The following is a 24,028-nucleotide window of genomic DNA, read 5'->3' on the forward strand; positions in this document are numbered from 1 at the left end:
AAAAAAAAAAAAAAAAAAAAAAAGAGTCTATGGAGGCCATCTATTGTTGCTAAAACAACCATACTGTTGAATGAGGAAACTATGCTCTTTAAGTAACAATGAGCATCTATGATATTAACAAACCTAACACAGACATCAGAACAGTAGTTTACACTGTCAAGAAATTTTGAGAAATCACTTCTCTCTCTTCTTGAATTAGGAGTCATTTTGAACAAAGAAATTCATTTTTGATGTGGTGAGTTAAAAAGTTAAAAATACTAAAATAAAAGAATAATATTCTTTTTCAAATAACATGGATGACTCAAAACTAATCCTCTCACATTAAAAGTTTTCTCAGTGCATCTTGTTGAGCTAATGACTATGTCTTTAGAATGTAGGTGATGTAATACTTTTTCATAACCCATATCTTTTCAGTGCAGGACACATTTTACTAAAAGAGATATTTGGCAGAAGGTGGTGGGAACTTCAGTTTTTAATTTTTTAGATCAGTTTAAATTGAAAAAATATCTAAGGAAATTCTTTAAATTTATTAGTTTTAAGTGATCAGAATAATATAAAATATTGGCAATTATAATGTTCTCCCATACTTCATTGGGCATACCATTATTATTATTGTTACTATTATTATATTTTACTTTTTATCATATCCTAAATACCATATTATCTATCATACCTTAAATACCAAAGGTCTGGAAGTATTTAAAAACACTAACCAGCTAAATAAACATAGCAGTTTAGAATTCATAGACAGTGAAAAGTATTTATAGCGTTTTATCCATTTGCTCATTTTTTGTATCCTTATGCACTACACATGGGGAATAATTTCCTTTGAGCCTGAACATTTTATTACAAAATATTTTGGCTTCTTTTACCATTGCCAATGCCCATTTATTTCTTTATTTGATTCTCATGAAATGGATCTTCAGTTATTACCAGAAGTTAATTTAAAAATGAAATAAAAGTTATCAAACAATAAGCTCTGGGTGAATGTAAGGAAACATATCACTAGAACATACTTTTAGTCACTAAGAGACCAGGGATGCCCAAGCACTGCTGAACCAACTCTCTTCATGTCATCTTCTACTATCCTCTACATCTCAGTGAATGGTAATATACCTCGAACCTTTGTAGACTCCTCTCTCCCTAATAAAATTTAATTTTCCTCACAACTGTTGAGCGAATTTTATACCTTCCAATTTCCAGAGATATTTTAGACACCAATGAAATTTTTAGAAAGGGTAAATGTATACCTAATTTGCTTATTGCTATATCCTAAATATTGATAAACATTGGTTGCTACTAAAATGACTGGTAAAAAGGGTTAGATATGCATACACATAGACACACACACACATGTCATTATAGTACACTCAAATAAAACTGGATTGTTGTATTTACTAAATATAAATTGTATAGAGACAATATTTTTCAAGTATAATCTCACTAAAGTTTTATGTGGTTAAGAAATATTATAAAACATGTATCACCCATATCATTTCCTGCCATAGTTTTGTGTAATGACTACCATGTAAGAAGAACTGGGTTCAGTGATATAGATAATCTATGTTACCTTGCTTTATACCTGTCTTTCTCTATTTGGAAAAATATAATACTAAATTACTCACATAAGTGCAACAAATTGCTTTATTTTATATTTATATTATTCACTCTTGAAAACTTTGCTTTAGTTTAAAACAGAGTTGATGTCAAATATATATTTAATACTTAAAGTGAACTCTAGCATAGGGGACATTAGGTCACAGGTTCTTTGAAAGGAGATTGGGAAAATCTGCTTTAACTGGGCAGTGGAGAGAGAGGATTACAGGTGGAAAAAGAGAATGATTGAAAAAATCCATGTTGAAGCAAATCATTTCATAAGCTTAGAAAAAAGGACATGTATTATATATACATATGTATGTAGGTCTCTCTGTCTATCTCCCTGTCTGTCTCTGTCTGTCTCTGTCTGTCTGTCTGTCTGTCTCTCTCTGTCTCTGTCTCTGTCTCTGTCTCTGTCTCTGTCTCTGTCTCTGTCTCTCTCTCTCTGTCTCTGTCTCTGTCTCTCTCTCTCTCTCTCTCTCTCTCTCTATATATATATATATATATATATATATGTGTGTGTGTGTGTGTGTGTGTGTGTGTGTGTGTGTGTGCGTGTGCATGTGCATGTGTGTGTGTGCGTGTGTGTATGTGTGCTGATATTTTAATAAAGTCATTGCACTTGGGGTATAAAATCGCACTTGCTAAGCATAGAAAAGCTCCTGTTTACCTGTTTGTCAGGGGAACCCAAGAGATCCTCCAAACAATATAGGCTATTAAATTTGGCCTTGATTATCTTTTAGAATTTAAAGATAAGATTGTGGTTTTGAAGACATACATACTTCTCATTTAGGATCTGGAAAAAATAGTGCTGGAACTGACTTGAAAACCTTCTCTCTAAGCATTAGTTTTCTTAGTATACTAAGGTGCTGAACCAGTGTGAATGAAGCAAAGCCTTTGAAAAACAACAATGATCGGGCTGGCAGGCTAGTATGCCCTAGTTGTACTAACATCTTGGTAGTAACCAAGAGCTGTCTAATTGGACTCCAGTACCACTCGATCAGAGGACATTCACACCTGGTATTATAAACCCAGACAAAAGAGGCTGAAGAGACCACTAAAGCTGGAGAAGAACCTACTACAGCTACTTCCCAAAACCAGTAAGATTTCTAACTACAGTCTAGATTTTTATCTTTACTTAGTGCTATAAACACTAAAAAGAGAAATTGGATGAGCTAGAAAGCCAAAAGTAAAGAAATGCCAAATGTAATTTAATTATAACACATGACTTACTATTTGTTCTTAAATGTATTTTATTTTCTCTGCTTTGAATTATTAAACAGTAAAGATCTGACATGATTAAAATTGATATCATACTGCTGTGCCCTGTTCAATTTTAATTAAATGTTGTATTGTTATTCTGGTATATGGCATTTTCAGACATGTTACTTAAGTCTGTGCTTATACTTTTTGAAAATTGCTGCAATATATACATCAAAAATTCATAATTTGGAATTTAGATTGTAACTACCATTCTCTTAGCATTTTTCCTCATATCTGTATTTTAGTGGCTGTTTCTCCAAAACGTGGTTAAGAGTGGAATTTCTGTCTCACACCTGCAGCTTCCCCAGAATTTAGAAAGACATGGAGGTATTGGTTGTCACTTCTGTTTTGTTTTATATTGTACCATACTTTAAATGATTTCGCTGATAATAATGATGTAAATGAATTCTGTTACTGTGTTTGAACAATAAGCTCTTTTTACTCTGTCTTCCACTGAAATGTCTTAAAACTTTGTAAATTCTTGTTTAATCTTTTATTCCCTCTGATTCATTCTCTTTCATAGGAATAAAATGTGTGTGTAACTAATGTGGACATTTACTGTACCCTTCTGGAACCTCTCTGACTAGAGGCTACTCAGGAGAGAGGGAAGTTCTTTTTAACAAACTTTATGCATGGAAAGTTATAACAACAGGGATCCAATTAGCTAGTAGATCTCTCCTGACACTTGTTAACATCAGAAGCAGATTCCAGTTCTAACAGTTGAAAATCATTGATTTACTAGAACTGGAAAGAAGATGCCAGTAAATATAGGACACAGTCATAAGTCAGAGTTATTAAGTATCTAGCAAAGCAAGGTGATGAAATGTGCGGTGGCATACCAGATGCTCATTTTATCTGAGGTTGCAACTTTTCTCACTTCTTGTGATACAAGCCTATGGAATTTGGGTCTGACAAAAGTGAGTATCCTTCACACACACTGCTTCCAGGAAGAGTTGGTTTCCTGATTTTTGTTTGTTTGTTTGTTTGTTTGTTTGTTTTGTTTTGTTTTAACTTTAACAGAAATTTGGGGGATTGATTTTTTAAAAAAAATGATATTAATATTCCACAGCAGAAGAATGGATAAAGAAAATGTGTTTCATTTACACAATGGAATACTACTCAGCTATTAAGAATGAGGACATCTTAAGTTTTGCAGGTAAATGGCTGGAACTAGAAAATATCCTGAGTGATATAACTCAGACCCAAAAGGACATGCATGGTATGTGCTCACTAATAAGTAAATATTAGCCAAACAATGTACAGAATACCCAGGATACAATCTGCAGATCTCATAAAGGTTAACAAGCTGAAGAACCCAAGTGAGGATGCCTCAATCTCACTTTTGCAGGAGAAGAAAGCAATCACAGGAGGTGGGAGGGAGGGAGGAACCTGGGTGGGAGGGGACAGGGAGGGGAAGAGGGGAACACAATCTAGTATTGGATGGGGGGAGCAGGACTGAAGTCCCGAGGGCTAGCTGAAAGAATGGAAACAGGCAACCTTGGGAGGTAGGAGGTGGGGGAGACCCTCCAGAATTTACCAGGCACCTGGGAGGTGGGAGACTCTCAGAACTCAAAAAAGGGACCTTAGATGAAATGCCCTACAGTGGGGAGTGGGAACATGTAAAGGCCACCTTCAGCATCAAGTGTGGGATTGCCATCTCACAGTCAAAACTCTGACCCATAATTGTTCCTGTCTGAAAGAAATACAGGGATGGAAATGAAGGAAAAGACAGTCCATGGACAGGCCCAAATTTGGATCCAGTTCAAGGGGAGGCCCAAAAGTCTGACACTATTACTAATACTAGGAACCTAGCACGACTGCCCTCTGACAGGTCCAACAAACAGCTGAAAGAGTCAGATGCAGATATTTACACTCAATGAACAGAAGCTTTGGAGTCCTGTGGTTGCATTAGGGAAAAGCTGGAAGAAGCTGAGGAGGAGGGCCACTCTGTAGGAGGACCAGCATTCTCAACTATTCTGGATCCCAGAAATCTCTCAGATATTGATCTCCAATCAGGCATCACATATCAACTGATATGAGACCCACAACACATGTAGGAAAGAGGAATGCTAGGTCTAGACTCAGAAGATGCACCTAACCTTCAAGAGACTTGGGGACCCAGGGAGTGGGGATGTTCTCATGGAGACAGGGAGGGGGAGGTATGGGATGTAGAACAGTCAGTGGGTGGACTGGGAGGGGGATAAAATCTGGACTGTATAAAAAATTAAATAAAATTGAAAAAATAGATAGTTAGGACATACAATTATTTATAATGAGATTATGTCACATAATCACTAGGACAAATATAACTTTAAATTGGAAACATCACAGGATAAACTTCTTATTGTGATTGTTATATAATGAGAAAATATAAATTTTTATAATATTATATTGGAAATATCAAATGTAAACATGTAAGGACAATTGTCTTGTAATGAGGAATGTTAATGTCACTTTACATATTTATATTTAACCATAGATCCAGTTTAAAACAGGGCAAGAGACTCTGAGTTTACTTTTAATGAATAAGCAGATTTATACAGAAAATATTTATAATCAGCTATTTTTTCTTTCACATGGATAATTCCATCTTATAGAATTTAGTTATGCAAGGCATTCTAAAGACTTTTGAGCTGGGAGCTGACTCGGGAGGCAGAGGCAGGCGGATTTCTGAGTTTGAGGCCAGCCTGGTCTACAAAGTGAGTTCCAGGACAGCCAGGGCTACACAGAGAAACCCTGTCTCAAAACAAACAATCAATCAAACAAACAAACAAACAGACTTTTGGAAAGGCATATAAATTTGTCTGTTGCTCTCAACACATTTCATATTTGTAGAGAAAATGAAGTGTTCACACAAATACAAAGTATGATAGAAAGTGAAATCATATTAAAGGAATAAGAGTAAACAAATGAAAGATCATATCATTCCTACAAGTTATGGAAGACACAAAGCAAGGAACACAGCTTCTACCAGGCTGTGAGGAGGGGTTCATATACCTTTCTGAGATGGGTGTGAGGTTTGACATGGTTAAAGCAGAGACTGAAGGAGCTGAAGGGGTTTGCAACCTCATAGGAAGAAGAACACTATCAATGAACCAGAACTCCCAGGATCTAAACCACCAATCAAGGAGTACACATGGAGGGACCCATGGCTCCAACCCTCTATGTAGCAGACGATGGCCTTGTAGGGCATCAATGGGAGAAGAGAGACCCTTGGTCCTGTGAAGGCTTGATATCCCAGTGTAGGGGAATATGAGGGTGGAAAGGTGGGAGTAAGTAGGTGGGGGAGCACCCTCATAGAAGCAGGAGGAGGGGAGATGGAATAGGGGGTTTCTGGCAGGGGGGGAATCCGGAAAGGGGATAGCATTGGAAATGTAAATAAGTAAAATATCCAATAAAAAAATGAAAAAAAAAGCACAGACATGAAGAGAAATTAGAAGATGACACTCCAAATTTTAAGCAAATGAAGCCATTTTAAAGTATCAAGTAGAAAAAAATAATTAAATTTTCATTTTGAGAAATATACAATCACAATTAACAATTAAATAATGTAGATAAAAATTAGAGCCACTGAAGGGATGGGTTAATACTGAATTGGGGATATTGAGGCATCTGAAGACTGTGGGTAACACCAGTCGAAATAGTTTTAGCTGGTGTTAAGAGCAACATCAACCAACCAGACCTCCCCAGAGCTCCCAGGGACTAAACCATCAGCCAAAGAGTACACATGGAGGAACCCATAGCTCCAACTGCATACATAGCAGAATATGGCATTGTCTGGCATCAATGGAAGGGAAGGCCCTTGGTCCTATAAGGGCTCAATGTCCCAGCATAGGGGAATGCCAAGGCAGTTTGGCAGGAGTGTGTGGGGTGGGTGGGGGAGCACCCTCACAGAAGGAGGAGGGACAGGGTACAGGATGGAGGCTTTACTGAGGGAAAACCAGGAAGTGTGATAACATTTGAAATGTAAATAAAATAACTAATAAAAATTTTTTAAAAAAAGAGTTTATATGGTATAGAAATTTGTCTCACAACCTGGAGTTGTCTCAAACACCTGGAGTGCTTGTAGTTGATGTTTGAGAAAGCACTGGTAATAAATTTGCATTTCGCTAGCAACTCTCTTTTTGGAATGATAGAAATAAGGGTGGAATATGGCAGATATATAAAAGATCTTTGAGTCAAGAGTAAACAAAAAATGCGTTGAGAGATTAGATGTTCCTGTCAATGAGAAGGGTGATTCTTTCAATGCCATTTGCATGTTTCTAAGAAGAAAAGATATTAATTTTTTTCTTGCAGAGTCTATTGTGGGGCAGTGGGCTGCACACAGACAGCCTGGTCCCCAGTTGAGCATAGGTCTTGAACCAGAGGGGATGCAATGGGTAGTAATTTCTACCTACATGGGATTGAAGGTGTTTGATCATGTCTCCTGGCCTCCTGGCTCCTGTTGAAGTTACCACCCCTACAGCCCCAGCAGGACAGGTGTGTGACTATCAACCACATAGACCATGTCCCTCGCTTCTGGCATTCTGGCTTGACTCCACCCCCACAGTTACCCGACTATAGCCAAGTATGCTCATCCCCACAGTTACCCGATAGTACAGCCCACTATAAAAGGGGCTGCTTGCCCCACCTCTCTCTCTTTAAATGACTCTCCCCTTTCTAATGCTCTAGCCCTCCTTCTCTCTCTCTCTCTCTTTACCCCTCTCTCCACCTGGCCATGGTGGGCCTCTCTCCCTCTTTCTACCTTCTCTCTTTCCCTCTGCCTTTCTACAATAAAGCTCTAAAACCATAGGCCATCTCTGCTCATCAAGGCCCATCTGCTTGAATGATGGAATAGGCTTTCCATGTGCCACGTCTAATCTCCCACTGGAAGGCCTTCCTATGCTCCAGCCATGGACGGGACCAAGGACTCTTGCCCATGTGGGAACCACACAGTGCCTCCCTCTCTCCCTGTCCTCTTCTCCCTTTGGCCCCGGGGCTGACTGAGCCACCCCCGGGAGCTCCAGTGGATGTCCAGTGGTGTCTGGGATGCCTGAGGCTGAGAACCTGGTACCTAGGACTGTCCCTTGTCCACCACCCTCTGAGTTGCGATATGTGGCTTCCCACAGCCAGACACCCACCCGGGCATTTGGCAAGCATTTGGCAGTCCTTCTGCATCTGCCCACCCACAGCACCAGAACTCTGAGAGGGCACTGGTTTTTCCCCACTTCCCCTTTACTCCCCCATGCTCCCTGCCCTGCAGTCTATGTGGTCCTTTAAGCAGGAACTTGAGTTGTGATTCACTGAACTAGGAATTCCAAGAATGTAGCCTCCCTCAGCCTTGAAGCAGGCTGATCCAAACTTTGACCTTGCTGCCAGTGAGATTACCTAGGGTGGAGCCTTCTGACCTAGATGACTCTATTGTTCTGTCACCTAACACTGCTCTCCTCCAAGACACTGTTACCTGCTGAGAGGCCCCTGGGATATTCCTGGAGGAACATCCTATCCTGCATGTCACCTGCTGGCTGGCTCCAGACACCAAGAATGGACTGGAGGGGGGAGGGGAGTGTCTTGAACAGGAAACGTGTCTTGGTCTCCATTAATCTCTCTTGCCCTCTTTTTCAGCCCCAGCCTGCCACCCAGGTGTACCCGGTTCATGTAGGCTGCAGGCTGGCATAAAACACAAGAATATGAGCTCAACTTGGTACCCAGTACACATAGAACCAGCTGAAGTTGCCTCAGAAAGCAATGGTTGTATGGCATGCCAGCTAAGAACAGAGAGATGTGTTGAAGTCCACCACATAGAAGAATTTCTCTTGTGAGCCCTATTTAAAACTCAAGACTATCAGAGGTAAGAATAAAACAATTGTTTGAAGCTAAATTTATGGGCAGTTTGCTGAACAGTGATATAAATAGATAAGATTCCTCAAGTGACACATTTTTGACATGCCACTCTATCTTGTTCCTTTCCTATTTCTAATGGAATAGAAGTGAGCCTGTTTTAATGCTGCAAAGAGTGTATCATACAGACCCAAAATTCCATTCTACATACTTGGCTGAACCTTTGGTCAAGTACTATTTAGTAAATATTCACAGAATTGCCACTGACAGGTAATATTTCATAAGAGATCCTTCATTCTTATGCTGGAGGTTTGTGTCGCTGGCTCACTGTAAATGAATTAGGATTTGAGGAGAATTTTGAAATGTAGAATTATACATTTTCCATTATGATTAGTTTAATTAGATGTAAAATTAAGCCAAGGAAGTATGCGCAGGCTGGAATCCAATATTTTGAAATATGATTATGTTGAAATCAAAAATTAAATTTCTCTTTTTATATTAAGCACTCTCAAGTGGCATTAATATGGCATACAGAGAGTTTTTCTATTTTATTTTACATTTGCCAAAAATGAGATAATCCCTATCTAAAATAGAAACTGCTGTCTTAAGCACTTGAGGTCTTTGTTCTCCTGGGAGTTAGAATATCATAATAAAATAATAATGATAGTGTCTGCTGATTAAATTATCTTTTTGCTGCTAATGAGCAAATTTTATATTGTAACATATTTTAAGAGAAATCCACCTACTTATACATATTAAAAGTTAATTACTATCAGCAGTATTGTACATCCTATTACATGAAAGATTGAAGTTTTATCTTTCCTTTGTCTGTATAGAAGGGATTTTCAATTAACTGTTTTTTATCAATTTTCCCTGTTGCTGAAACAAGCCTGATAGAAAGATATAAAGCTAATATTTATCCAGTCACTTTGAAGTTTGCTATGTTCTCTGACAGCAATTTGAGCAATGTCCCTCAGAAGGAAGACTGAACATAATATATACCAAGCCCTGGGCCCACAGTTCTTGTTACTTCTGTACTTTGAATAGGACAATTTCAGTTTCAAAATAAGTATAGTAGCATCCTATGAGCAACCACAAAGATTAAGTTAAATCATTTAAATGAAACACAGAGCAGCCATTGGCAAAATGCTGAATAGCAGTCATCAATAGTAGATTGATGTCTTACTACTTACTACTACTTACACTTGATTTAAAAACCCTCTCTTATTTAGAGGAAATGCAGCTGCATTAGAAGAAAACAACATAGCACTCTGTTTGAGAGATCATTCTAGCTTTGGAAATAAACATGCTTTGGAAAAAATCTCTAAAATTATTTTGATAATTCTAAAATATTTCATTGATATGATCAAATTATACTCCAGTTATAACCAGTAAATGGATATTAGCAAGATTAAGTGATCGGGTTATTTAAAACATCTAGAAATGAGAAATTACAATGAAGAAATGGCTTACTTATGGTTAGATGGCTAGATAGGTAGATGGATGGATAGATAGATAGATAGATAGATAGATAGATAGATAGATAGATAGATGATAGATGTCTATTTTTAGGTAAAATATCAGATGTTAAAAATTATGACATTTGTAAATTGGAGTAATAATTCTGAAATAATCTAAGGAACTTTGTGTGTAAATCTGCAAATTTTCCAATGTCCAGCATAATACAATACACAATATTTCTGAAAATATTGAATATCATATATGTGCATACAAAGTATATTTTAAAAATTGAGATGAGAACTATATCATTTGTGGAAGTCATCTTGCTGCTACATTGGAATGGTCATTCTCCTGAGGACCCCAATATGTCATACAGCCTGAGCAGATCACACTCTCCTAACCATCTCCTACTTACTCACAAAAGACACTAAAATTAAGTCGCAGATAGAGATGATAACCTTTAATTTTAATCAATTTTTAATTACATTTAGTAGAGTGAGAAAAAAAAAAAAAAGAGTCCTTGCCGAATAGATATTGTTGTGTGTACGCAGGCATGTACGTGCGTGCGTGCGTGCGTGCGTGCGTGTGTGTGTGTGTGTGTGTGTGTGTGAGTGTGTGTGTACTGCAAGCTGAGTACTTCATTCAAAGCCCACATAATACTTAAAGTAGCATGCCGTTTCTGTGTGCTCTCTTATACACTATGCCATGTCCCAAATAGCTCAATAGACTAACATGTTTCCAAAGTACGCAGAGAGAGTTTCAATGTTTTTCCTTTAAACAAAAAAACAAAAAACAAACAAACAAAAAAAAAAAGCAAAAAAGAGAGATAAAAGTTTAAGTTAGGTTTCTAAGAGGTTGTTCTCATTGGATCTGCCCATTGCAAGTCTTTACTACCCACAGATATTGCCCCACAGATTTGAAGTCTACTTATTCTGTAATATGCCTCTTTATGTGCTAACATGAGAGAAATTTACATACTTCTGAGGATTTGCCCAACAGAAAGTTTAAGTGACAGTCAGAGAAATTTCTCTGAAATACTTGGTACCCATAATTGAGGAAATTGCTCTATTTAGTTAAGGTTTCCTCTTACTTCCTTCATGACGTCAAATATAGCTAGAAAGACCACATTTATATAAAGTTCTGTAATTATTAGGCCAAGCTCTATTAACTTTAGGACATTCTTGTTGTATTGAAATATGGGTTTTTCTCCGTATTTTACTATCTTTTTATACTGAGTTTTCTGTTAAAATTGCAATTCTGTTTCTCCTATTTTTGGAGGTGGGGGGTAAGGGTGAGGTCACACAAGGTAATAACAAGGAAATTAGCAACCTACAGCTATCAATTAATTATTGATTCATGCAAATTTACTTAGTAATTTGGTTAAAGGTTTCCTAAGATTTTTGCATTGAAAAGCTAATTTAGGTTGTTATGGGAAAATGTCTATTTTCTGCATTCTGGTTTTTAGTCGTATCCTCATTGAAATTTTAAAATCAAAGCATATTAAAAATGTAATTCCATTACACAGAATTGTTTTTCTCCATCTTGACAGTTACAGATCTTTGCTGGCACAACTTCAGGTTGAATTCTATACCATCAGCTATTCAAGGACTCCATTAGAATACCAATTGCTTCCTCCAATATGTAGCTTTGCCTGATGAAAGTTCTCTTGCTCTGAATAAAATGGAGTATCACTTGGAAGTGACAACTTACTGTTCTGTTGAAGTACACATATTCAAACTATGAAATATTCAATAAAAAATGAGGTCTTTTTCATTAATGTTTAGCATTTCATTATAACTTCTTGGACTGTAGCTGTGTTTGAATTCATCTTTTAGATTGTATTGTCTACTGAAGAGAGTTTTTATTAGTCACAGATAATCGAAACATATTTTAGCAAATGTCTTTGATAAGCCAGCCACCATCAACTACAGTGACATCCTCCTACTCTGTCAATAACCTCTATGTCACGCTTCAAATGACAATATACCACATTTTCATTCTTCTGCTGAGTTGGAGGTGTACAAGTGACAAGAGTCTACAAGGAAACCTACCTACCACAGGTAGTTAACGATAGGCCTGCACAATAAAGAACTAGAAATAAAACTGATAAATTACTATTAAACAAGAAATATATAATGAGAAGCTTTGATTTATGGTATTCATTTCCACTTCACATAAGCAATCTATCTTAATACAGACTACAAACTGTGCATCTGTTTATTAAGTAGTACATTTCACATTCGGCTGTTCTGAAAGAGAAAGACAGGCTGGGGGTAATGTAGCACAGCATTTGTGTCTACCAGGAGGGATCCAAGATATTTAAAGAGGCAGGGAGAAGTGCAGTTTGTTATATGTTACTGACTATCAACATTCTGCTATCAACATTCACAGACTTAGCCAAAAGTGATACTTCCAGAGAACTGGAAACCTTTCACTTCTGGTTGAGTTCTCCAAGTACACCCATGCATTGGTATGATTGCTAGAGAATCTTGCTTTAAAAAAAATAAGTAAAAGGTAAGAGAAAACTTTAACAATGGACCTACACAATATATTCATTGTCAGTTATGCCTGCACACATGTGCATTCAGACTAATAAAATGAAGAATAATAACAATTTTTTAATTAAAAAAAATCTTGCTTAAGTAAATCCAATTAATACCCTTCTCCAGGTTTTGCCTGTGTGAATAAGGCTGTCACCTTATCTAGAGAGACTCCAGTTTTGTGAGAGGCCATCACATTGATCACATCCAAAGAGCATTAGCTCACTCTTATAAACATAAATATTGTCCTTTCTTGGCTAAAATCTTTTAGGTCTTTCCTATCATTGTTATGAGTGCCATGTTAGTGATATATTAAAGCTATTTTATTTGATTATTTGTAGTTCTTTCTATACATGATAGTCATTAAAGGAAAGATGATTTTGATATTCACTAGAAATTCAGGAAAAATTAACATATTAAAAATAGACACAACAAAGTGAGACAGAAATTTGAGTGGTTTGTTTGTAGTGCTTAGAAAGAAACTCAAAGTAATTTTGAATATGGGTATTTTCAGATACTTCTGACATCATTCACTCCTCGCATAGTGTCAGTTCTGATGAGACTTCCTGGTTTTTGATAGTGTATAAACTCTAAAGATTTATAAAATATAAGATTCTATTCTTTATGAAGAGATGTTACATTTATTCTCTCATCCCTTTGAAATCCTCTTTTTAGATCAGAATCTGAGGCTATAGAGATGGTTCAGTTAAGTATCAGCCACACTAGTATGAGAATATGAGTCTTGAGCTGCTGTACCATATACAACTAGCCAGGTGGTTTAAATAAGCTCCAGATCAGGGAGATTAGAGACAGGAAGATTCCTACAGTGGCTTTACCAACCAGTCTACCCAAATTGGTCATCATCAGGTTCTGTGATGTGGTCTTGTTTCAAAACATAGGTGGAAAGTAATAAAGAAATTTTTAGTATAAATAAGGGTATATCTACCCACATACATGTAAAAATGTGAACATATATGTACATAATACAAACACAAGGATTGTACTATTTTATTTTGTTTTATGTTAAAGCATCCAGAGAATTGTCTATTCCTGTTATCATAAATAATAGATTTATCATCATGTCTTAGTCAGGGTTTCTATTCCTGCACAAACATCATGACCAAGAAGCAAGTTGGGGAGGAAAGGGTTTATTCAGCTTACACTTCCATGCTGCTGNTCATCACCAAAGGAAGTCAGGACTGGAACTCANNCAGGTNAGNNAGCAGGAGCTGATNCAGANGCCANGGAGGGATGTTCTTTACTGGCTTNNCTCCNCTGGCTTNCTCAGCCTACTCTCTTATAGAACCCAAGACTACCAGTCCAGGGATGGTCCCACCCACAAGGGGCCTTTCCCCCTTGATCACTAATTNAGGAAATGCCTTACAGTTGGATGTCATGGAGGCATTTCCTCAACTGAAGCTCCTTTCTCTGTGATAACTCCAGCTGTGTCAAGTTGACACAAAAATAGCCAGTACACATCAGTTGTTACATGTAGGTATATTACATATATGTACATATACATACATGCACAGTATATGTGTATGTGCATTTTTGTGTATGTATATTAGTTGATAATATATATGTTGCTCTTATTTATTTTGTATGTATTGGTAAATATAACACACTGGCAAAAATCAGTAAAAACAGGGTAAAGATAAAATTATGTGTCAAATGAGAGCCTACTCATTGTCTTGTTTTAGCAGGTCATTTACAGTGATGAGATGCTGAGAGAGTTTTCGCAGGAATTACACCTAGGATACCCCATCCCAGAAGTTCTCAACAAAGGGCCATTTGCCTTCCCTGCATTTGGTGACATTAAAAATGTCTATAGAAACAAATAAATGGTCAGAAAAGATCAGGCACTGTTCCATGAAGTCAGTACAAGAAAAAAGAAAAAGCTTCTATACTCCATTCACCACACAGGGTAGCTGAAATATCAGCCAAGGAACGATTAAGGAAGTTCTGGTATTAGAACAGCTCTTTCATTGTGGGTTAGAGAGAGGAATTAACATGACCTGAATAGTTAGGAATGTCTGTTTCAGAATCCCAGCATGGTTCAGGCTCCACACACACACCAACTTGCATGAAAGGTTTGTCACTGGAAAAAATAATCCAGTGAGGAGTTTCCAGAGCACAAACCCCATCATTTTGATGCACGAAGGCATGCAGTGTTTACATTTGTATTCACTTCAGCATTAGTGCTGTGAGATCTTACCACAAACTAACAAAATTTGAAGCTCAAACCAGCTTTTTATTGATTTTAACCTGCCTAATTTAATTTTGAGTTTCTATGGAATTTCTATGCTGCCAAATATAAACTAATAATGATAGAAAATATTTATGGAGATTTTCTTTAACATTTAATTTCAAATTTCTTTATTAGTATGTGAAAAGTGTAACCATCTGGACTGGAAACAGAAATAATAGCATTTCTCATTCGTAAAAGACGTCAGTAATAACACTAAATGCAAAGAGCTAAAATTCATCAAATTTTCTCCCTATTGTTTGAGCCTAGGGACACACTGACAGGCTGACAACTCTGAGATATAAACACAAACTTTGATTGTGATTTAATAAAAAAGCCATTTCATTTTGCCTTTTACTTCAGTTCATTAATATTTTTAATTTGTACGCTGCCAAAAGCATGATGCTCTTTTTCAGGCAGAAACAAATTAAACCCTCAGGGAAGGAGCAGTACTGTCCCATGGGAGAAGCTTCGTTCCTCAGCTTGTCAAGCAAGGCATACAGAACTACTAGAGTGGTTGACAGAAATGCCAAGTAACACAACTGTAATGTGATGCTCAGCTGTTCCCAGGTACAGGGGAACGTTTCACACCCTGAGACGTCTGTTGTGCAAATGGGGATGAAGAAAGCTTTCTTTAGTCCATTCCTTAGTCCCAGAATATGCAAAATTTCTTGCATGTTGTGAGTACTTGAAACCAAGAGAATATAAAGTAGTCTATTACCAAATAGAGATTTTCAAATGTCCAGAAAATATAATTTATTGAAAGTTATTATTTTCAGTAGCGGGATCTGTGAATGTTCTATTAATAGAAGGGATGGAATGATGCCTACGATGGATGAGGAAGATACAAGATATTGATGAAAGCCTCATCTGTAGAGTTAGCTGCTGGTGCTGTCAGCTTTATATGCTTCAGCATCTGATCAGTGCCGTTCAAACCGTCGTTGAGGTCACAAACAATTGTGAATGGCTAAAATTACCTTACTTCATACATGGTCTAGTGCTCTGACATCCACAGTTAGCTCTTTGGATACACAGAATAAAGGATAAAGTTTGTTTCTTTTATTATTGGATATTTTATTTTTCACATTTCAAATGTTATCCCTTTTCCCTGTTCCCTCTTCCCCCGGACATATCCTATCTCTTCCCACCTCTCCCTGCTTCTATGACGGTATTCTTCTACCTACCCACCTACCTTCCTGCCCTGGCATTCCCCTACACTGGGGCATTGAGCCTTCACAGCACCAAGGACCTCTCCTCCCATTAATGCCTGACAATACCATCATCTGCTACATATGCAGCTGAAGCAATGGGTCCCTCCATGTGTACTCTTTGGTTGGTGGTTTAGACCCTGGGAACTCTGGGGTGTGTAGTTGGTTGATATTTTTGTTCTTCCTATGGGGTTGCAAACCTCTTGAGCTCTTTTCGTCCTTTCTCTAACTCCTCCACTGGGGACCCCATGCTCAGCCCAATGGTTGGCTGGGAGCATCTACCCCTGTATTTGTCAGGCTCTGGCAGAGCCTCTCAGTAGTGAGCTATATCAGGCTCCTGTCAGCAAGCACTTCTTGGCATACAAAAGAGTGTCTGGGTTTGATGACTGTATATGGAATGGATTCCTGGGTGGGTCAGTCTCTGGATGTCCTTTCCTTTGTTTCTAATCAGATACATTTAGTTTTTTATTAATATTCTTTGTCTGTCATAGACTAATCTTTAAGGTATGTTAATTTCTTATATTTTGTTCCAACAGGACCAAAAATATGTATAGAAGGCTAAAGCAATAATAGTGAAGTAAGGTGTTAATCATTCTGACTTGTCAGAAAAATAAGATTAAATCTAGGAAGAAAACTACTCTTCCTTTCTTAATTCTAGTACGTGGTTATGAATGCCATCAAAATATGCTAACCGTAACTGATCATTTTTAGTTATGGGAGGGAAGAGAATTATTAGAATCTAGAAAAAATAGATAATATCAAATTCAGAATATAACATTCAAATCTTAGGTTCATAATAATCAGGCCTTCAGAGGCTTATTTATAATATTTTCACAAATAGAGGCCCATACCAAGCTGGCATTTGAAATGTTGGTAGATTTTCAAAACCGAAATGCAGAGCCTCCTGAATTACAATGGAAAAGAATATCATACTATCCAGTTTATACATGAGCCTTTCGTAATAGAGCGACAAGTTATGAGAACAGACCATTATGGAACATATCTTTAGCAAGATTTCAAGAGCTTCAGTTAATTGCCCCAACTTTATAAAGTGGGGCTTAGGTAGGGTTCAGTGCCTTCCCTACAGCATTTCTGTCTCTAGACCCATATCCATGGCAACCTAAGCACTGAGATATCTGGAAGCAGTTTTCAAGAAGGTGGATCATCCTGCCTACTTCTGGCAACCAATAAGTTAAGTCCACCTTCAAAACAGCCTTAGGCCTACAGCAGTTTGTACTGATATATAATGGGTATCAAGGATCAAATATATCTTGAAGCTGTATGAACAGAGAGTGAGTGCAGAAGAGAGGTCCCCTGAAGAATCCTCTTGGAGGCTAAGCCATGGAGAAACCATATTTGTATTCTTTCTGTCTCTTTTTTTTTTGAGTTGTTTGGAGGACTGAAGGCAGTACTTCACACATGTTTATCAGTCTGCCTTGAGCCACATCTCCTGTCCATTATTACTACTGACTGATGCTGTTTTTACCATGAAGCTAAAATCAGACTTGTCTCATAGCCACTTGTCAGTTTAAGAAGAAAGTCACACATTAGTAGATTTTGCATAACGGCAGAATCAAGAACTCTGCCACAACATTGCAAACTAAATGATAAGGTGAAGATAGGCTTAAACTTTTCAAGGATTGGCTGAATTCTGCTCATAGTTATATAAGTCTGAGAAGAGATGAAAAGATTTTTAGAAGTGTTATTAGAATAGAATATATTTTGACATGTGAATATAAAAATGGACATTATAATTACAAAAGGAATACCAGATTATTAGTAAAAATCAGAGAGTAAAATATTGATTATCCAGTAATGTAATTGAGATGATTTGATAGGTTCCCACCAATAAAATGAAACTATGTTTCTTTGTCATTCCTTGAAGCAAAATTGACTAATCTGAAAAATATGAAATTAAAAGCTCACTCTAAAAATCACAAGGGGGAGAGAATAGGAGAGGATGATGAGGAAGCAAAATATGATCAAAGTACATTGAATATATATATATACATATTTGTATTTATGCATATGTAATTATAAAATAGTGAATAAACCTTGAAGACTAAAGGTCAACATAGTTATCTTAGAATACTAAAATGCATAACACCATTTTAAACAGAGCATGAAAATCAGACACTATAAACAAAATAGGTAACAAATCTAACCACATGAAAAATTATCAGTGGCAAAATATAAATTTGAGAACCAAGGAAAAACCACAGAATTATCTTAAATGTACAGAGTTGAGTTATAATACATCATACAAGTGAATATGAAACATTCCACTGAAGAGCCAATAACAAGAATGCTAATTATATCTGCACATAAACAGGGTCCACATCTCAGAATTGCAGCTTCCTCCTCTATGGTTTTTCCCTCAAAATCTAATAAAATGGTTTTAATCATCCTGCATAGTTAATTTTATATATCTTCTATCTACCAGGCCTATAACTCACAAGGGGAGCCTGATACTCAGAAATTATATAATGATAATTAAAAAGTGTTAATGGGACTTGGGACAGGGATGAAAGATTAGGATTGTTTACAATATATTGTGATTTTTTTTAATTGATTGTCTCTTCATTGGCCATTATGGCTTTCATCTTTATTTTTGGAAGCGATTAAAAGAAATAAGAGGCCGGGCGTGGTGGCGCACGCCTTTAATCCCAGCACTCGGGAGGCAGAGGCAGGTGGATTTCCGAGTTCGAGGCCAGCCTGGTCTACAAAGTGAGTTCCAGGACAGCCAGGGCTCAGAGAAACCCTGTCTTGAAAAACCAAAAAAAAAAAAAAAAAAAAGAAATAAGAGTAATAGAAAAACCAATTCACTTAATGTAACACTTAGCTATGAATCAGAAAAGAAGTTAATAAGCCTAGTGTCTGTCTTCCCTTCAAAAGATCTGTGTGACTTTGGGAAAACTGTTTCACATTTCTGAGCATGCTACCTGCAAAGATTTGTGGTACTGCAATTCATTATTGTTGTCCTTACTGTATAGAGGCCAATTTGAAGAGAGGTGGAACATTTTAAATCACAAAATCCTCAGGATTGGACACCAGCATATAGTGACTGCTCTGAAAAGATTTGATGAATTCTGTTGATTATCTGATATTTTAAATCAGCAAGGACATATTGCTAATAACTATGTGTAGCTCTTTCCTGCAAATTGAAACATTCCTTTTTGAAGGGACTAAGGCCTTTTAGTAAAACCAAATCAGCAAGGTCAGGAAGCTCATGAAAGAAACAAGGTTACAAAGCCTCTCCAAGATTAACATTTCCTATAACTAAAGGCAGCAAAGTGGAAATTCTACAGGGGCATGGACCTTCTCTGGCAAGTTGCATACAATGTGGAATTAGAGTTTCAAGGTTGCAGGTTTTAGGAGTACTCTCCCATTCTGGAGTGAGATCCTCAGTGATACATTTGTTGAAATAATATGTGATCCTGTACGCATGCCCTCGTTTATATATGTGTAAGCAATCCTAAACTCTGGTTCACCGAGTTACAATTCAGTAGAAATGTCTCATTTTCTGTTGTCAGTGTCCAATCTAGGATGCTTAAATGTTTCCATTTCTTCATTTCCTCAAAAAGTAATACTGCTACATCTTTATTATTCAATAATATTAATGCTTAGCAGTTAATTTAATGCTTTGATTGCAAGTGAGGTATGAACAAAAGAGAAAAATGTACTGTTCAAATTTAAAAGGGAAAAATGGATAGTTTTTCCTGATTCCTAGAATCATAAGAAAACCAGATGTAACTAAAGGGGAATATATAATAAATAAATCTGTGCAAATCCTTAACATCAAGAATAAGCTACAGGATAAACCTCCCACACTATATGTACCCACTCCATGCAGCCAGAACCATTACTGGTTTCTCCATTGTCTAGTCAGAAATATCCTTATCCTACCCTTTACAAACTTTCTGCAGTGGTTTGAGTATCTTTGGAGCACTATTTGGAGTTATGGCATTGTTGGAGTAGGTGTGGTCTTGTTGGACAAAGTATGTCACTGTAGGCATGGGCTTTAAGAGCATCCTCCTATCTCCCTGGAGGCCAGTCTTCTGTTTGCTTTCTTAACAAAAGGTTGAACTCTCAGCTCCTCCTGCTCCATGTCTGCCTGGGCACTGTTATGATCCCACTTTGATAATAATGGATTGAACCTCTGAAACTGTAAGCTACCTCCAATTAAATGTTGTTCTTGTAAAAAGTTTCCTTGATCATGGTTTCTGTTCACAGCAGTAAAAACCTAAGACAAAAGTTAGTACCAGGAGTAGGGTATCACTGTGATAGACCTGAAGAATGTGAATTTGGGAATTTGGATTTGGAAAACCATGAAATACTTTAAGTGGGATTTATTGGGCAATCTTAGTAGGGATATGGAAAACTGTGGAGCTGAAGTTGATTTAAACTATGTAAGTTTGCTGGCCCAAGAAGTTTCAATGGACTGTTTGTGTGATATTTAGTGAAGAACATGGCTGCCTTTTGCCATTGTTCAAAGAGTCTACCTGAGGCTAGGTGAAAAGATTTAGATTAATTGCTTTGACAAAGGAATCTCAAAACAACCTGGTATAAATTCTGTTATGTGGTTAATAAGTTCATTCTTACAAAAAGCATTTTAATGAAAAGGAACAATGTGAGAAATGAAAAATATAAAATGTATGGCTCAAGTAATAAAGGTGCACTATGAAGTGAAATGGAGCTGAATCCTATATTCCAATAGAAAAACAGAATAAGGTGCAATAACACTAGGACCAGATCCTACTAGACTAAGGTTAGGACCATGCAAGGTGGTATACATCTTTAATCCCAGGAAAAAAAGCTAAACTGATCAAATACAAGGCCAAAAGAGCAAGGTTCTAAGTGAAAACAACAACAACAACAACAACAACAACAAAACCCAAAAAACAAAAAAACAAAAAACAAAACACCCTTAAGTACAGGCATAGTGGAAGATCCTTTAGTCCCAGCATTCAAGAGACAGAACAGCTCTCAACTTCATATGAAAAACAAAACCAAAACAAAACAAAAAAACCAAAAAACCAAACCAAACCAAAACAATAACAACACAACAACAACAACAACAAAAACAAGATAGAGAAAACAGTTCTCAACAGTAAAAGAACACCTGAGGAAATTACTATTCCTGACAGCAAACTGTGCTACAAAACAATAATGATAAAATCCAGATTGTATTAGTACAGAGACAGACAGTTTGATCAATGGAATAGAACTGAAGATCAAGAAATAAACCCATACACTTATAGATACTTGACATTTGACAAAAAAGCTAAAACTATACAGTGGATAAAGAAAGCATCTTCAACAAATGGTGCTGGTCTTACTGGCACACTGGATGTAGAATGAAAATAGATCCATATTTACCACCTTGCACAAAGCTCAAGTCCAAGTAGATCAAAGAACTTGATGGAGAAATTTTCCTTAACAGATCATCAATGGCCCAGGCTCTAAGATTAACAATTGACAAATGGAACCTCATAAAACTGAGAAATTTCTGTAAGGCACAGGACACTGTCAATAGGACAAAACAGCAGCTTACATATTGGGAAAATATCTTCACTAACCCTACATCTAATAGAGAGCTAATATCCAAAATATACAAAGAAATGACCTTGAGATTCTACCTTTTACCAATCAGAATGGCTAAGGTCAAAAACTCAAGGGACAGCACATGCTGGTGAGGGTTTGGAGAAAGAAGAACACTCCTCTATTGCTGGTGGGATTGGAAACTGGTACAACCACTCAAGACATCAATCTGGAATTCCTCAGAAAATTGAAAATAGTTCTACCTGAAGACCCAGCTATACCACTCCTGGGAATATACCCCAAAGATATTTCACAGTACCGCCAGGACTCATACTCCATGATGTTCATAGCAGCCTTATTTATAATAGCCAGATGCTGGAAACAACCCAGATGTCCCTCAACCAAAAAATGGTTGCAGAAAATGTGGTTCATTTACACAATAAAATACTATTCAGCTATTAAAAATGAGGACATCGTGAATTTTGCACACAAGTAGATGAGACTAGAGACTCTCATCCTGAGTGAGGTATCTCAGACCCAAAAGGACATCCATTTTATGCACTCACTGTTAAGTGGATATTAGTAAAAAAAAATCAGAATAGCCATGATACAACTCAGACCATATGAAGTCTAGGAAGAAGGAAGGCCCAAGTGTGTATACTTCAGTTCTTCTTAGAGGGGGACCAAAATCATCATGGGAGGCAGAGGCAGGGAGGGACCTGAAAAGATGATGGAGGGGAAAGGGAAAAGAAGGATCAGCATCAGATATGAGGGGAGACAGAAGAAAAGCCCTAAGGGCCAGGAGAATGAATGGAAATATGCAACATTGTGGGTAGGAGGGGCAGGAGAACCTCTAGAAAGGCCCAGAGACCTGGGATATAACAAGCTCCAAAGATCCAACTGTGGGGAGATGAAACCTGAAGAGAAACCACCTGTAATAGATATACATGGCTCCCCTTACATATAGTTAAGGCCTGGGGCTACCAACCCATTGACAAAATTTTTGACTCATAATTTTTCCTAACTAAAGGAAATGCAGGGACAAAATTGAAGCAGAGTCTGAAAGAAAGGACATTTATCCACTGACCAGCCCAAGTTTGGATCAATCCCATGGTTGGTCACCAAACCCTGACAGTATTGCTGATGCCACACTGTGCTTGCAAACAGGAGCTTAGCATGGCTCCCTTCTGAGGGGCTCTACTAGCAGCTGACAGAGACAGATTCAGATATTTATAGCCATCCATTGGACTAAAGTATCAGGTACAACTATGGAAGAGTTAGGGGGAGGACTGAAGGAACAGAAGGGGATTACAACTCCATAGGAAAAACGAAGTCAACTAACCTGGACCTCTCAGAGCTCCCAGAGATTTGGCCACTAACGAAAGAGTATATGTGAGCTGATCTGTGGCTCCCAGCACATATGTAGCTGAGGTCTGCTTTATATGACCTCAGTAGGAGAAGTTGTGCTTAATCCAGTAGATACTTGATGCCCTAGTGAAGAGGGAGGCTGGCAGGAGAAAGGTGAGGGGAGAGCACTCTCAGAAGCAAAGGGAAGGGGAGAATGAAGAACTCGGGGAGCAGGGTCCAGAAAGTAGGGAAACATTTGGAATATAAATCAATAAAAATAATTTAATAAATAAAAAGGGAAAGAAGTTGTTTGCCCTTTTCTATCACACAGGGGAAAAGGAGAGAAGGAAATGCCTGTAAAGGATAATGAAATAATTCTTTAGATTTTTTTCAGAGTAAGTACAAGCAAAAAAGGAAGACGTTGTGTTATCCTTTCTTACTCTTAAGAAAAAACACAATTAAACATTTTAGTTTGTTACAAGATATTGCATGGATGATTTTGTACCAAAAGAAGAAATAGTTGAAAAAAGATTTAACATTATTACAAGTAAAATGTACCTACTTCAGTTCTTACATAAAAAATGTCAGAGATAATCCCATTTCCTAAATACCAAAATAGGAAAGGGACTAGATTTTTCTCCTTAAAAGTATATCTAACATTGAAAATAATTTATGCATGTGTGCATATTTTACAGATGATATTCTGAGACCTATAGATAGTAAAATGTTTGCTGAAAATTATAGAAACTAGTTAGTATGCCTGAATGCCTGACCACAACTAAATCTCAAGGTTTATTAAGATGTTCCTATATCTTCTCTGCATCTTTTTTTAATGCACACACCAATAGGAAATCACTTTGTGATTTACATTCTTTTCTTTTCTTTTTTTTTTTTTTTTTTGTGGGGGGGTTCTTCGAGACAGGGTTTCTCTGTGTAGCCCTGGCTGTCCTGGCACTCACTTTGTAGACCAGGGTGGCTTCAAACTCAGAAATCCGCCTGCCTCTACC

The 24,028-nt window shown here is 37.2% G+C and overlaps 1 protein-coding gene and 1 long non-coding RNA gene across 41 annotated transcripts in view; one reads left to right on the forward strand and one right to left on the reverse strand.

Moving 5' to 3' along the window:
- Positions 1-24,028, reverse strand: part of Ptprd (protein tyrosine phosphatase receptor type D) — a 2,211,569-nt gene that overhangs the window by 1,349,908 nt on the left and 837,633 nt on the right. The gene's annotated exons all lie outside the window — the stretch shown is intronic.
- On the forward strand, positions 8,457-11,842 carry LOC115030844. Its single transcript, XR_003836405.1, has 2 exons — positions 8,457-8,689; positions 11,690-11,842. It is a non-coding gene; the product is annotated as an uncharacterized LOC115030844 (long non-coding RNA).

Source organism: Mus caroli, chromosome 4, assembly GCF_900094665.2.
Source record: "Mus caroli chromosome 4, CAROLI_EIJ_v1.1, whole genome shotgun sequence".
In the NCBI taxonomy this organism is placed as follows: domain Eukaryota; kingdom Metazoa; phylum Chordata; class Mammalia; order Rodentia; family Muridae; genus Mus; species Mus caroli.